The sequence below is a fragment of the Mus musculus genome, chromosome X, assembly GCF_000001635.26.
Source record: "Mus musculus strain C57BL/6J chromosome X, GRCm38.p6 C57BL/6J".
NCBI lineage: Eukaryota > Metazoa > Chordata > Mammalia > Rodentia > Muridae > Mus > Mus musculus.
In genome coordinates, this window is record NC_000086.7 from 144,542,194 (window position 1) to 144,558,175 (window position 15,982).

The 15,982-nt window shown below is 39.4% G+C and overlaps 1 protein-coding gene and 1 pseudogene across 2 annotated transcripts in view; both read right to left on the reverse strand.

The window, feature by feature from the left end:
• Positions 1-15,982, reverse strand: part of Trpc5 (transient receptor potential cation channel, subfamily C, member 5) — a 310,854-nt gene that overhangs the window by 164,867 nt on the left and 130,005 nt on the right. The window lies entirely within an intron of this gene.
• On the reverse strand, positions 10,565-14,046 carry Mageb16-ps1 (melanoma antigen family B, 16, pseudogene 1; annotated as a pseudogene). Its single transcript, NR_033647.1, has one exon. The product of NR_033647.1 is annotated as a melanoma antigen family B, 16, pseudogene 1 (transcript).

The following is a 15,982-nucleotide window of genomic DNA, read 5'->3' on the forward strand; positions in this document are numbered from 1 at the left end:
AAGTTATTTAGATCTTTGGGATGAATAAGAAAGTAAGGGTCAAGGCCTAATAGTGATGTGTTTGTGTGTCAAATTGTCAAAGGTTCAATTGTACTGGCTGGTTTTGTATGTCAACTTGTCACAAGCTGGAGTTATCACAGAGAAAGGAGCTTCAGTTGAGGAAATGCTTCCATGAGATTCAGCTGTAAGGCATTTTCTCAATTAGTGGTCAAGGTGGGAGGTCCCCTTGTGGATGGTGCCATCCCTGGGCTGGTAGTCTTGGGTTCTAATAAGAAAGCAAGCTGAAAGGACCCTGATATAGTTGTCTCTTGTGAGACTATGCCGGGGCCTAGCAAACACAGAAGTGGATGCTCACAGTTAGCTATTGGATGGATCACAGGGCCCCCAATGGAGGAGATAGAGAAAGTACCCAAGGAGCTAAAGGGATCTGCAACCCTATAGGTGGAACAACAATATGAACTAACCAGTACCCCCCGGAGCTTGTGTCTCTAGCTGTATATGTATCAGAAGATTGCCTAGTCGGCCATCAGTGGAAAGAGAGGCACATTGGTCATGCAAACTTTATATGCCTCGGTATAGGGGAATGCCAGGGCCAAGAAGTGGGAGTGGGTAGGTAGGGGAGTGGGTGGGGGAGGGTATGGGGGGCTTTTGGGATAGCATTGGAAACGTAAATGAAGAAAATACCTAAAAAAATAACAATTATGTAAGAGATCAAAAGGCTAGAAATGGCATATATGAGTAAAGTTAAGTCAATTGCAAAAAAAAAAAAAAAAAAAGAAAGAAAGAAAGAAAGAAAGAAAGAAAGAAAGAAAGAAAGAAAGAAAGCAAGCTGAGCAAGGCAGGGGAAGCAAGCCAGTAAGTAACATCCCTCCATGGCCTTTGCATCAGCTCCTGCTTCCTGACCTGCTTGAGTTCCAGTCCTGACTTCCTTCAGTGATGAACAGCAATGTGGGAGTATAAGTTGAATAAATCCTTTCCTCCCCAACTTTTGTCTTGGTCCTGATGTTTGTTCAGGAATAGAAACCTTGACTAAGACAAAATGGATGGATATATTTATAAAAAATTATATACAAACTTTGAGCAAAGTAAAGAAGAGATACCATCAAAAATGTCACAGTAAGTAATTCTGTTACTCCACTAAGCACCAGTCATCCTAAAAGAAATTATAACTATCAACTTTCCACTCTTACATTCCCAGACCTAGCTCCATCTACCTAGCATATACATTGGCCTAGCCTAATAAATTCCTTAGATCCTTGCTTGTTAGCACCATTTCCAGACTCTTATGTTTAGCTCTGGCCTTGCAGTTTGTGCAGTAGTTCAGCCATGAGTGCCCTGGATTCCCACCCCCCTGTGCCACACCCACATTCCCAGTAGGCCCAGTTTGAGTTGATTGTGCAGCCAGCCCAGTTTGGTGACCAACTTGGATTTCTTCCTGCGTTCACACTTCTCACATTTCCTAGGCCTAGCTCAGGAAGTACAATAGCTCAATGACCAGGCAGACCTAGTAAGAAGTTACATTTGCATATTACCTTGGTTTCTGCTGAATTGGAATCACACCCTTTCCTTCCAGTAAAAAATCAACACAGTAGCTGAAAGACTGACCTACCAATATTTGATGACTAAAATGAATCAATATGTTCTATACATCCAAGAAGCACTCAAAGCTACTAACTGTAACTTATAAGGAAATCACTTAAGAAAATAACTAAACCCAGGCATAGTGGCAGAACATGGGTGGCAGAGGCAGGCACATCTCTGTGCTTTGAGGCCAGCGTGGTCTACATAGCAAGTTCTAAGACAGTAAGAGCTACAAAGAGAGTCCCTGACTCTAAATAAATAAATATATAAACAAATAAGAAAGAAAAACAAGAGAGAGACAAATAGAGAGATGGAGATGGAGACAGAGACAGAGACAAGGACAGACACACACACAGAGATAGAAACACACACACACACACACATACACCACAGAGAGAGAAAGAGAGAGAGAGAGAGAGAGAGAGAGAGAGAGAGAGAGAGAGAGAATTACTAAACAATACCCAGAAAAGGAAATGAGAAAAGCAGGTCATGATGAATTGGGGAACAAAGAATATGTAAAATAAAGAATAAGTATTTTGGGTTGTAGAGATTCAGCAATTACAGCTTGAAGGATTTGAGCAAGGGAAATGAAAGATAAGTCTTGGAATGTTAGGAGGAGCCATGCAGTCAGAATATGGAGTGAAGCAGCAAGAACTACAGAGACAGCAGTATGTTTTTCAAAGGGTCTCATCTTTTGTTATACATTAGAGTCACTTAAAGAGCATTAAAAAGTACTCATGCCTGGGTCACCATTTCCCTTACAGTAACATTTTCAAAAAGATCCTTGCCTTCTGGTCCACTCCAGCACCGGAGTGCCTTGCCCTGGGAGTCTCTGGACACCCGAAAGGAACCACACAGGATTCCCCACGGGATCCTAAGACCTCTGGTGAGTGGAACACAATGTCTGGTCCAATCCAATCGCATGGGACCTTAGACTGCATTAATTAAGGAAGCAGATAACCCGGCCTGATCAGGGGCACAAGTCCCTTCCGGTTCACTCCAGCAGCAGAGTTCCTTGTGTGCGGAATTTCTGGACACCCCCAAGGTCCTCACAGGACCCTCCATGGAATCTTAAGACCTCTGGTGAGTGGAACACAACTTCTGCCAGGAGGCAGGTTCGAACACCAGATATCTGGGCACCATCCCTGCAAGAGGAGAGCTTGCCTGCAGAGAATACTCTGACCACTGAAACTAAGGATAGAGATAGTCTCCCAGGTCTGTTGATAGAGGCTAACATAATCACCTGAGGAACAAGCACTAACCAGAGACAACTATAACAACTAGCTCCAGAGAATACCAGATGGAGAAGGCAAACGTAAGAATCCTACTAACAGAAATCAAGACCACTCACCATCATCAGAACGCAGCACTCCCACCCCACCTAGTCCTGGGCACCCCAACACAACCGAAAAGCTAGACCCAGATTTAAAAGCATATCTCATGATGACAGTATAGGACATCAAGAAGGACTTTAATAACTCACTTAAAGAAATACAGGAGAACACTGCTAGAAAGTTACAAGTCCTTAAAAAAAAAACAGGAAAACACAACCAAACAGGTAGAAGTCCTTAAAGAAAAACAAGAAAACACATCCAAACAGGTGATGGAAATAAAAAAAAAACATAGTAGACCTAAAAAGGGAAGTAGACACAATAAAGAAAACCCAAAAGGAGGCAACACTGGAGATAGAAGCCCTAGGAAAGAAATCTGGAACCATAGATGCGAGCATCAGCAACAGAATACAAGAGATGGAAGAGAGAATCTCAGGTGCAGAAGATTCCATAGAGAACATCGGCACAACAATCAAAGAAAATACAAAACGCAAAAGGATCCTAACTCAAAACATCCAGGAAATATAGGACACAATGAGAAGACCAAACCTACGGATAATAGGAGTTGATGAGAATGAAGATTTTCAACTTAAAGGGCCAGTTAATATCTTCAACAAAATTATAGAAGAAAACTTCCCAAACCTAAAGAAAGAGATGCCCATGATCATACAAGAAGCCTACAGAACTCCAAATAGACTGGACCAGAAAAGAAATTCCTCCTGACACATAATAATCAGAACAACAACTGCACTAAATAAAGATAGAATATTAAAAGCAGTAATGGAGAAAGGTCAAGTAACATATGAAGGCAGGCCTATCAGAATTACACCAGACTTTTCACCAGAGACTATGAAAGCCAGAAGAGCCTGGACAGATATCATACAGACACTAAGAGAACACAAATGCAAGCCCAGGCTACTATACCTGGCCAAACTCTCAATTACCATAGATGGAGAAACCAAAGTATTCCATGACAAAACCAAATTCACACATTATCTTTCCACGAATCCAGCCTTTCAAAGGATAATAACAGAAAAAAACCAATACAAGGATGGAAATCACGCCCTAGAAAAAGCAAGAAAGTAATCCCTCAACAAACCAAAAAGAAGACAGCCACAAGAACAGAATGCCAACTTTAACAACAAAAATAAAAGGAAGCAACAATTACTTTTCCTTAATATCTCTTAATATCAATGGACTCAATTCCCCAATAAAAAGACATAGACTAACAGACTGGCTACACAAACAGGACCCAACATTCTGCTGCTTACAGGAAACCCATCTCAGGAAAAAAGACAGACACTACCTCAGAGTAAAAGGCTGGAAAACAACTTTCCAAGCAAATGGTCTGAAGAAACAAGCTGGAGTAGCCATTCTAATATTGAATAAAATCAACTTCCAACCCAAAGTTATCAAAAAAGACAAGGAGGGACACTTCATACTCATCACAGGTAAAATCCTTTAAGAGGAACTGTCAATTCTGAATATCTATGCTCCAAATGCAAGGGCAGCCACATTCATTAAGGACACTTTAGTAAAGCTCAAAGTACATATTGCACCTCACACAATAATAGTGGGAGACTTCAACACACCACTTTCATCAATGGACAGATAATGGAAACAGAAACTAAACAGGGACACAGTGAAACTAACAGAAGTTATAAAACAAATGGATCTAACAGATATCTACAGAACATTTTATCCTAAAACAAAAGAATATACCTTCTTCTCAGCACCTCACGGGACCTTCTCCAAAATTGACCATATAATTGGTCACAAAACAGGCCTCAACAGATACAAAAATATTGAAATTGTCCCATGCATCCTATCAGACCACCATGGACTAAGGCTGATCTTCAATAACAACATAAATAATGGAAAGCCAACGTTCATGTGAAAACTAAACAACACTCTTCTCAATGATACCTAGGTCAAGGAAGGAATAAAGAAAGAAATTAAAGACTTTTTAGAGTTTAAAGAAAATGAAGCCACAACATACCCAAACTTATGGGACACAATGAAAGCATTTCTAAGAGGGAAACTCATAGGTCTGAGTGCCTCCATAAAGAAACTAGAGAGAGCACACACTAGCAGCTTGACAAAACATCTAAATGCTCTTGAAAAAAAGGAAGCAAATTCACCCAAGAGGAGTAGACTGCAGGAAATAATCAAACTCAGGGGTGAAATCAACCAAGTGGAAACAAGAAGAACTATTCAAAGAATTAACCAAACGAGGAGTTGGTTCTTTGAGAAAATCAACAAGATAGATAAACCCTTAGCTAGACTCACTAGAGGGCACAGGGACAGCATCCTAATTAACAAAATCAGAAATAAAAAGGGAGACATAGCAACAGATCCTGAAGAAATCCAAAACACCATCAGATCCTTCTACAAAGGGCTATACTCAACAAAACTGGAAAACCTGGACGAAATGGACAAATTTCTAGACAGATACCAGGTACCAAAGTTAAATCAGGATCAAGTTAATGATCTAAAGAGTCTCATATCCCCTAAAGAAATAGAAGCAGTCATTAATAGTCTCCCAGCCAAAAAAAGCCCAGGACCAGATGGGTTTAGTGCAGAGTTCTATCAGACCTTCAAAGAAGATCTAATTCCAGTTCCACAAAATAGAAGTAGAAGGAACTCTACCCAACTCATTCTATGAAGCCACAATTACTCTGATACCTAAACCACCGAAAGATCCAACAATGATAGAGAACTTCAGAGCAATTTCCCTTATGAATATCGATGCAAAAATCCTCAATAAAATTCTCGCTAACCGAATCCAAGAACACATTAAAGCAATCATCCATCCAGACCAAGTAGGTTTTATTCCAGGGATGCAGGGATGGTTTAATATACGGAAATCGATCAACGTAATCCATTATATAAACAAACACAAAGACAAAAACCACATGATCATCTCATTAGATGCTGAGAAAGTATTTGACAAGATCCAACACCCATTCATGATCAAAGTCTTGGAAAGATCAGGAATTCAAGGCCCATACTTAAACATGATAAAAGCAATCTACAGCAAACCAGTAGCCAACATCAAAGTAAATGGTGAGAAGCTTGAAGCAATCCCACTAAAATCAGGGACTAGACAAGGCTGCCCACTTTCTCCCTACCTCTTCAACATAGTACTTGAAGTATTAGCCAGAGCAATTCGACAACAAAAGGAGATCAAGTGGATACAAATTGGAAAAGATGAAGTCAAAATATCACTCTTTGCAGATGATATGACAATATATATAAGTATCCCTAAAAATTCCACCAGAGAACTCCTAAACCTGATAAACAGCTTCAGTGAAGTAGCTGGATATAAAATTAACTGAAACAAGTCAATGGCCTTTCTCTACACAAAGGATAAACAGGCTGAGAAAGAAATTAGGGAAACAACACCCTTCTCAATAGTCACAAATAATATAAAATACCTTGGCGTTATTCTAACTAAGGAAGTAAAAGATCTGTATGATAAGAACTTCAAGTCTCTGAAGAAAGAAATTAAAGAAGATCTCAGAAGATGGAAAGATCTCCCATGCTCATGGATTGGCAGGATCAACATTGCAAGAATGTCTATCTTGCCAAAAGCAATCTACAGATTGAATGCAATCCCCATCAAAATTCCAACTCAATTCTTCAACGAATTAGAAAGAGCAATCTGCAAATTCATCTGGAATAACAAAAAACCTAGGATAGCAAAAACTCTTCTCAAGGATAAAAGTACCTCTGGTGGAATCAACATGCCTGAACTAAAGCTTTACTACAGAGCAATTGTGATAAAAACTGCATGGTACTGGTATAGTGACAGACAAGTAGACCAATGGAATAGAATTGAAGACCCAGAAATGAACCCACACACCTATGGTCACTTGATATTTGACAAGGGAGCTAAAACCATCTAGTGGAAGAAAGACAGCATTTTCAACAAATGGTGCTGGCACAACTGGTTGTTAACATGTAGAAGAATGAGAATTGATCCATTCCTATCTCCTTGTACTAAGGTCAAATCTAAGTGGATCAAGGAACTTCACATAAAACCAGAGACACTGAAACTTATAGAGGAGAAAGTGGGGAAAAGCCTTGAAGTTATGGGAACAGGGCAAAAATTCCTGAATAGAACAGCAGTGGCTTGCGCTGTAAGATTGAGAAATGACAAATGGGACCTCATGAAACTGTAAGCTTCTGTAAGGCAAAAGACACCGTCAATAAGACAAAAAGGCCACCAACAGATTGGGAAAGGATCTTTACCTATCCTAAATCAGATATGGGACTAATATCCAATATATATAAACAACTCAAGAAGGTGGACTCCAGAAAATCAAATTACCCCATTAAAATGGGGCTCAGAGCTAAACAAAGAATTCTCACCTGAGCAATACCGAATGGCTGAGAAGCACCTGAAAAGATGCTTAGCATCCTTAATCATGAGAGAAATGTAAATCAAAACAACCCTGAGATTCTATCTCACACCAGTCAGAATGGCTAAGATCAAAAATTCAGGTGACAGCAGATGCTGGCGTGGATGTGGAGAAAGAGGAACACTTCTCCACTTTTGGTGGGATTGCAAGCTTGTACAACCACTCTGGAAATCAATCTGGCGGTTCCTCAGAAAATTGGACATAGTACTACCGGAGGATCCAGCAATACCTCTTCTGGGCATATATCCAGAAGATGTCCCAACCGGTAAGAAGGACACATGCTCCACTATGTTCATAGCAGCCTTATTCATAATAGCCAGAAGCTGGAAAGAACCCAGATGTCCCTCAACAGAGGAATGAATACAAAAAATGTGGTATATTTACACAATGGAGTACTACTCAGCTATTAAAAAGAATGAATTTATGAAATTCCTAGGCAAATGGATGGACCTTGAGGGCATCATCCTGAGTGAGGTAACACAATCACAAATGTACTCAAATGAAATGTACTCACTGATAAGTGGATATTAGTCCAGAAACTTAGTATACCCGAGATATAAGATACAATTTGCAAAACACATGAAACTAAAGAAGAATGAAGACCAAAGTGTGGACACTTTGCCCCTTCTTAGAATTGGAAACAATCACCCATGGAAGGAGTTACAGAGACAAAGTTTGGAGCTGAGACAAAAGGATGGACCATCTAGAGACTGCCATATCCAGGGATCCATCCCATAATTAGTCTCCAAAGGATGACACCATTGCATGCACTAGCAAGCGTTGGCTGAAAGGACCCTGATATAACTGTCTCTTGTGAGACTATGCCGGGGCCTAGCAAACACAGAAGTGGATGCTCACAGTCAGCTATTGGATGGATCACAGAGCCCCCAATGGAGGAGCTAGAGAAAGTATCCAAGGAGCTAAAGAGATCTGCAACCCTGTAGGTGCAACAACATTATGAACTAACCAGTACCCCGGAGATCTTGCCTCTAGCTGCATATGTATCAAAAGATGGCCTAGTCGGCCATCACTGGAAAGAGAGGACCATTGGACAGGCAAACTTTATATGCCCCAGTACAGGGGAATGCCAGGGCCAAAAAATGGGAATGGGTGGGTAGGGAAGTGGTGGGGGGAGAGTATGGGGGACTGTTGGGATAGCATTCTAAATGTAATTGAGGAAAATACGTAATAATAAAAATATTAAAATAAAAGATCCTCAAGTGAATATAATATGCATCTGGAATTGACCACCATCATTATAGACAGTACCCAGTGCTGCTGGTAGTGGTTGTAGTTGTCATAGAAAACTGAAAGTGATTAGAACTGGAGAGAAATTTTCTTTTCTTTTTCTTTTTTTGAGAAATTTTCTATAGAAAGGCTTAGATATCTGCTGTCAAGTATAGTAGCCATATGAATATGAATATTTAAATTTAAATGAAATAATTCACTCACTCAGTTATACCGATCACATTTTAGACACTTTATTTATTTATTTATTTTTCTTTCCATTTTTTATTAGGTATTTAGCTCATTTACATTTCCAATGCTATACCAAAAGTCCCCCATACCCACCCACCCCCACTCCCCTACCCGCCCACTCCCCCTTTTTGGCCCTGGCGTTCCCCTGTTCTGGGGCATATAAAGTTTGCGTGTCCAATGGGCCTCTCTTTCCAGTGATGGCCGACTAGGCCATCTTTTGATATATATGCAGCTAGAGTCAAGAGCTCCGGGGTACTGGTTAGTTCATAATGTTGATCCACCTATAGGGTTGCAGATCCCTTTAGCTCCTTGGGTACTTTCTCTAGCTCCTCCATTGGGAGCCCTGTGATCCATCCATTAGCTGACTGTGAGCATCCACTTCTGTGTTTGCTAGGCCCCGGCATAGTCTCACAAGAGACAGCTACATCTGGGTCCTTTCAATAAAATCTTGCTAGTGTATGCAATGGTGTCAGCGTTTGGATGCTGATTATGGGGTGGATCCCTGGATATGGCAGTCTCTACATGGTCCATCCTTTCATCTCAGCTCCAAACTTTGTCTCTGTAACTCCTTCCAAGGGTGTTTTGTTCCCACTTCTAAGGAGGGGCATAGTGTCCACACTTCAGTCTTATTTTTCTTGAGTTTCATGTGTTTAGGAAATTGTATCTTATATCTTGGGTATCCTAGGTTTTGGGCTAATATCCACTTATCAGTGAGTACATATTCACATTTTAGACACTTTAATAGTCACATATAGCTCAGGATACTATACTGGATACTGATGGTATATAAAACTTTTGTTTGTTTGTTTGTTGGCCTTAATGCCTCTTTCACCTCTGAAATGTCTACAGTAAAGAAGACTCTTCCAATTCTTGGAGAAATGCACAGTATATATGATCCTTTGAGTTGTATACTGCATTTTTCTGGCTTTGGATGTGTATGCAGTGCTCTTATTCATGTAAGAAATTTCTTCTATTTGCTGATGTCCTGGGATGTTTTGTCAGACCATTAGCAGCTGGATTAAATCAATACATTTCACATTCACTAGAGTGAAAACATGAGCAAATTTTATATATATATATATATATATATATATATATATATATATATAAAATCCACCAAGTTACTCAGCTGCACAGGGGATTTTAAATCTGTTGCTCAAAACTCATTATCACCATGTCTGGATGATGTTCTTTGAAGCAGTTAAGAGAAAGACAGGATGAAATGACACTGATTGTAGCAAGTAGAAGGCAGTGTAATTGGCTAGAAGTCTTGCATCTTGTTATTAGTCTGAGAGTTGCTTTTATCCTTGATTGTGTAGGTCATGACGAGTCAGTGTCTGTCTTCTTTCACTTACCCCTTAACTTTGAAATCTGATGTGACAATGTTTATACCAGAGTTTATTAGCAAAGACTCTTTAAATGGGGCACAGGGCCTTCTTAAAAAATTATAACAATCAGACAATATGAACAAAAGATATATGGGAGTTCTTTAGATTTTTTTTAAAAAACTTTTATATGTCTCAGGAATGATTTTGAAAATAAAAATTAGAAAAATGTATGTATATGAGCAAATTATGAACACTTTCTCACAAAAAGTCAAATAAGATGATTTAAAATAACCTGTCACTTTCCCCTATGTGCAGTGTTAATATGGTCATTCTTTTATATTATGTTATTATATCCTCCAAAATTCATGCTCTTTCTAGGCTTTCTTTTTCCTTTTGGTTGGTTTGTTCTTGTTTTGTTTTTAGATTGGCTTTCAGTTCACTAAGTAGTACTGACTGGCCTGGCAGTCACTATGTAAGACCAGGTTCGCCTTGAACTCATAGAAACTCGCCAGCTTCTGCCTCCAGAGAAGTCTGAGCTACCAGACCACTAGTGTGTTCTTTCTTAACCCAGGTTTTCCTACCCAGTGTTTTTACTTGATTTTTAAAGAAACTTTTCATACATCATCTTCTACATTAACACTTTCTATATCTCTATCCTTCTCAGTATCATTTTTCCTTTGTATATAGGAGAGTGGCCTGCAGGTAAGACTGAGAGAATGTGTTTTTTACTGTCATATACTAACATCTCATGCTAATTAGTCTTAATGTATTTGACTATTCTCCAGTTTGGAATCACTTAAGGTTACACCTATTTATGTCCGTTGTTATAAATTAACATTTGATATATACATATATTTATATAAAAGATCTTTGTATACATTCACAATTAGTCTCCCAGTATAGCTTCTCTGAAGTCAAATCACAAGGGGCATTTTTTTTAAAGCTCTCATTTCATACATTTTCTAAAATTGGTTTCATTTACCAATGAATGGTAGCTTCTTTTTTTATTAGATTTTTTAAAATTTACATTTCAAATGCTATCTCAAAAGTTCCCTATACCCTCCCCCTGCCCTGCTCCCCTACCCACTCCCACTTCTTGGCCCTGGCATTTCCCTGTACTGAGGCATATAAAGTTTGCAAGACCAAGGGGCCTCTTTTCCCAATGATGGCCAACTAGGCCATCTTCTGCTACATATGCAGCTAGAGACACGAGCTGGAAAGAAAACACAAGAAATCCCAGGAAACAGAACTTGACCTTGTTTTGCTGTTTTTGTTTTCACGTTCAGTGTGAATGATCGTTTGAAGTTCTTTCGTTCTCAGATGTTCTAAGAGTCCATGTCTTTTTAACAAATGGACACTTGGACATGAATGGAATACATTTAAGAGTTTTCAACATTTATGTCACTTTGATTTGTTGAAGGTAAAACATTTGAAGCCCTTCAGCTAATGGCCTGTTATTCCTCATAGTCACAGAGAATCATCTCTGTTTCTGAGTCAGACATTACAAAATGGGTTCCAGATTTTAACAGGATTTTTAAGATACCATTTCTTTTGTTGTTGTTTTAATACAGGGTCTCAGGTAGTCCAAGCTGACCTTAAGCTTACTATATAGCCAAGCATGGCCTGAACTCCTGATGTTGCTCCCAATGACTGAGCATTCACGTCTGTATATGCCATCCAATTTGTCTAAACAAAACAAAAAAGAGGTCAATGCTTTGAACATAGCTGGCACTAAATATAATCCTAAAGGTTAAGATTAAGTTAAGTTATTGAGGGTGGTTAAAAATCTAGTTGAGAAGCTAGGCATTGGGAATCCCTTTAAAGTTCTTACAGAAAAAAATGATCAGAAAGGTGTATTAGGTGATTCCAATGGCCATGCCGATGGAGAAATTAATCAGGACAGAACGGAAATTATGCTACAAATGAAGAAAAACAGAAGAGAATTTTAGAGTTCCTTCAAATGACTTGATAACAGACTGGACGACATGATACACAAGGGGCAGCACAGGATAATACCCAAGTCTGTGCTTAAAACTTGGGGGGCTGCATTCCTGAGAAACAGAAAGGCCATGCACTAGGCTAATTACTAGATCCCCAATATTGTCAAGGTAAATGGAGGTTCTGTTGAAGAGATTCTATTTCTTCCTGACTTCCATTATTACTTCAAAGATGCTTATTTCGTCCTTTTGGTCTTCATTTGGCAGTGGATCTTTACATTGAACTTTAGTTTCTGTGTCCCAGAGGGTTCTGCCAAGTAATGATCTTAAACGTTTAAATGCACGCAGGCAGTTTTGCTGAGCAGTCCCTTATAAATGTAATCACCTTCTGCATGTCTGTTTTGTAATGTTCTTGTTTTGCATATTGGGTTCACTAAAACCAGGTCACTCTTGTTCTTACTGAAAGAATTGTAGTTTTTTTTCAAAGTTTCTTGAATTTTATTACCCTTGGCAACTATAAAATGAACAACTCCACATAGAGCATGTAATTTTACTGAGAAATGGAAAGGTACAAAGGAAGTAATTAGAAGAAAGCTGTTTAAAAGGTAGAAGCTTAGAAAACGCATGTTTTACTACTCCAGATAACCAAACAGATAGATGGGATCATTTCCCAATTAGTTTCATGTTATGACAACACTCTTATTAAATTTGTGAATGGCATTGAGATTTTGAAACTAAACAACAATGCTTTCAAGTGTAAGTACATTCAAATATAAAGGGCAAACAATGAAAAACATGGCATGGTGCTTATACAAATTAGAACTACGCAGCTAAGACACTCCTTTCTCTCTATATCAACCTAGGTCGTACATCTTCCCCCTCAAGTCTAAAAATTCTCTGTAAATTATACAGAAGCAATTGATCTCTGACTGTACTGGACATGAGAGAAATTGCTGCTTGTGTCACTAGAACTTTCACCAGAAGCAGAACTTGAGCCAGCGTGTTCTAATAGCATGGTAAGGGTTCTCTCTTCTTCTTCAATCAGTGCCTCTTCATACTGAGAAAGGAACGCAGTAGGGTCTGACCCATGAACCTTGGCCACAAACTCTAACACTCTCATCTTACTAGTTTCAGCTTTATCCTGTAGCCCCCACACATATTCATACTGTATGGGATCACTATTGGCTATTGGCTGGTATTCCAGGTATTGCTCCCTCACAAACTCATCAGTTATCAGCTCTCTAGGGTCACCAAACATGAAATGAGTCATCCCAGCATAGATTCCCATTGGATTCAACACTTCCCAAATCTCCTCTTCAGTGGCACGGTTGCCCTTCATAAAGACTACACCCAGGATGAGTATCAGGAGATCAGTTTTAGGAAAGCTGTACTCATCATTGTGCATCCCATCATAGGTGAGACCTAATTTTTATTTATTTATTTTTTATTTTTTTTGAGACCTAATTTGATAAAGAGAGCATAGCAATGGTTGATAGGATCTACTTCCTTCACATCCAGCCCAAAGACCATCTCCACACGCTCAGAAGCTCTCATGAGGATTTCATGAAAACGATCTTCATCTTCTCTGACAATGAGTGTCATTATATCATTCATACTCATCATCTCTTTCACCTGATACTTGTACAGCATGTAATTCACCAAGAAATCAACTTTCCCATCTACAGTCATCACAGGTAAATCTGTGCTATCTGACTGATCTGGTGGAATGACTGGGCTACCCTGCACTTCTTGGTTATCAAGACCCTCAGCAGACTCGCTTGAAGAGTCATAGGGATGCTGAAGACCCCTGGAAGTACTGGCTGTCTCATCTTCAGGATCATCCTGGTTGCTAGCCATAAGAAGTTGAGAAGAGGAACATGGTTCCTCCACATCCTTGGAGACTTGGGTCTCCTCACTGGTCTGGTCCTTCAGACTAGTAGCCATAAGATGAGATGAGGAACATGGCTCCTCAACATCGACGGAGGCTGCTGCAACCTGTAGTTTCTGGGTCTCTTCACAGGTCTGGCCTTCGTCAGCTGCACATTCTTCTGAAGACTGAGACATGGTGACTTAAATCCTGAAAGCACCTTCTTTGAATCTTCCCTCTAATTGTCTGGCTTCAGTTCTTCCAGTTGAAGGCCACACCTCACTGTTTGATGACTGGAAAGAAAATTATCTTTCTCCGCCAACCTCAAGGAACTTAGTTCAGCTAACAATCGTGTTTATCTTTCTGGGTCTGTGTGGGCTTCTACCTTGTTCAAAGCAGAAGTCGTGTTGTATCTGAGTTGAGAGTGCTAGGGCCAGCCTGGGTCTGCTTTTTAAGAACTGCACTTTTATACAAGGTTATGTTTCCCACAAAATTGTTTAATTCGTTCCTTTCTTGCCTGGCCCAACATGCAACATTTAAATTTGGGATGTCACAATAGTATAGCTTCAAAACAAAAGAGAACATCGTGTCATGATGACATAGATGGGAAGTATCTATGTGTATACTGCTATGTGTCAAATAGTGCAAATGAAGAATACATTCTAGAAAGGGTTCTAGTGTCAGCTCTTCTCTCACAGGATGAACTCAGGTAGGACTTATGTGTCCATTATCTCTACTATCATTTGAGGAAGATAAGGAAAACACTTGCCTAAAATCAACTACTTACTAATATAATAAATGTTTTCAAAGCATTAGCGGCATTTATAGCATTAGAAGCTTCTGAGTTATATACAGCACATAGTGAGGGCACAACTGTCAGTCATTTATATACCTGATACAGAATGGCAAACAGGATAATTCAGGCCAAAAGCAATGAAGTTTGAAGCCCAAACTATCCGTGTATGCATTTTTTTTATTGATTAGATAGAATAGATTATCCAGACAGAACCCCCATTCTCCTGCACCTAGTTCAGTCCAATATTATGAGTCATCTGCAAAGGTAGAATGGAACTAGCCTCAAAGGGGGTTGCTCTGATTTTTGTAGTTTGTCACTGCAGCCTCCTCAGGACTGACTTCCAGAAATAGCAGGCATTTTACTCAAAGCCATCTTAATGGATCATTGTAATCTTTGATTTGCATCATAAGGGGAACCAGACATGGTCTTTCTTTTACTGGAGTCTAAGGAATGCTTTGTTAGAAGGGATATTTTCCTCCATTGTTCCTTTCAAGAATGAAGATAATGCCTATTATTCCTATTACTAATGTAACCTATGTCACTGTCACCCACAAAGAACTTCAGTATTTCTCACATGTGGATGGCAGATCACTTGTTAATCAGGATGTTCTCTCTAGACCCCATATAATTACTGCAGTAGGCTTACTCCATTTTTAACCTCTTCACCTACTTCTTCAACATGTACTCAACCTTATATAAATAGAAGACAGTAACATGTATAATAGTCTGCTTGTCAAGTGTTTTATGTCCCGGCTCCTCCTCTTCTTCTCATGATCGATTTCTAGTTACATATCCACTCTGTACCCTGTTCTCTTCATGAAATGCTGATGTAAACTGTTCTTTTTGGCTGCAAGCTTTGGCTTCTTTTCAGTTTTTTTTTTCTCTCTCATAGATGATCTCAGGTTACAGTCCCCTTGTCTTGCTTCTCCTGTCCTTTATCCTAGCACTTTCCTTGTGGGGGTGTGGCTTTTGGAGGTGAGACTGGGATACTATATACTATGCTCTGATCTGACTATAGGAAATTTTTACTAGCACTTTAAAATACAAGCACAAGTATGAGACCACGATTAAAACAAAGCAAGCTGCCACGGACACTACGAATGTGTGCTAGTAGTCACTGAAGGGCTAAATGAAGTTTATAACTAAAATCCTGAAATAGACAAAATATTATCCCTGAGCTACATTGTTCTCAGTTTGTGTACATAAATTAATGACTTCCTCATTTTTTTTTCCTGGCAG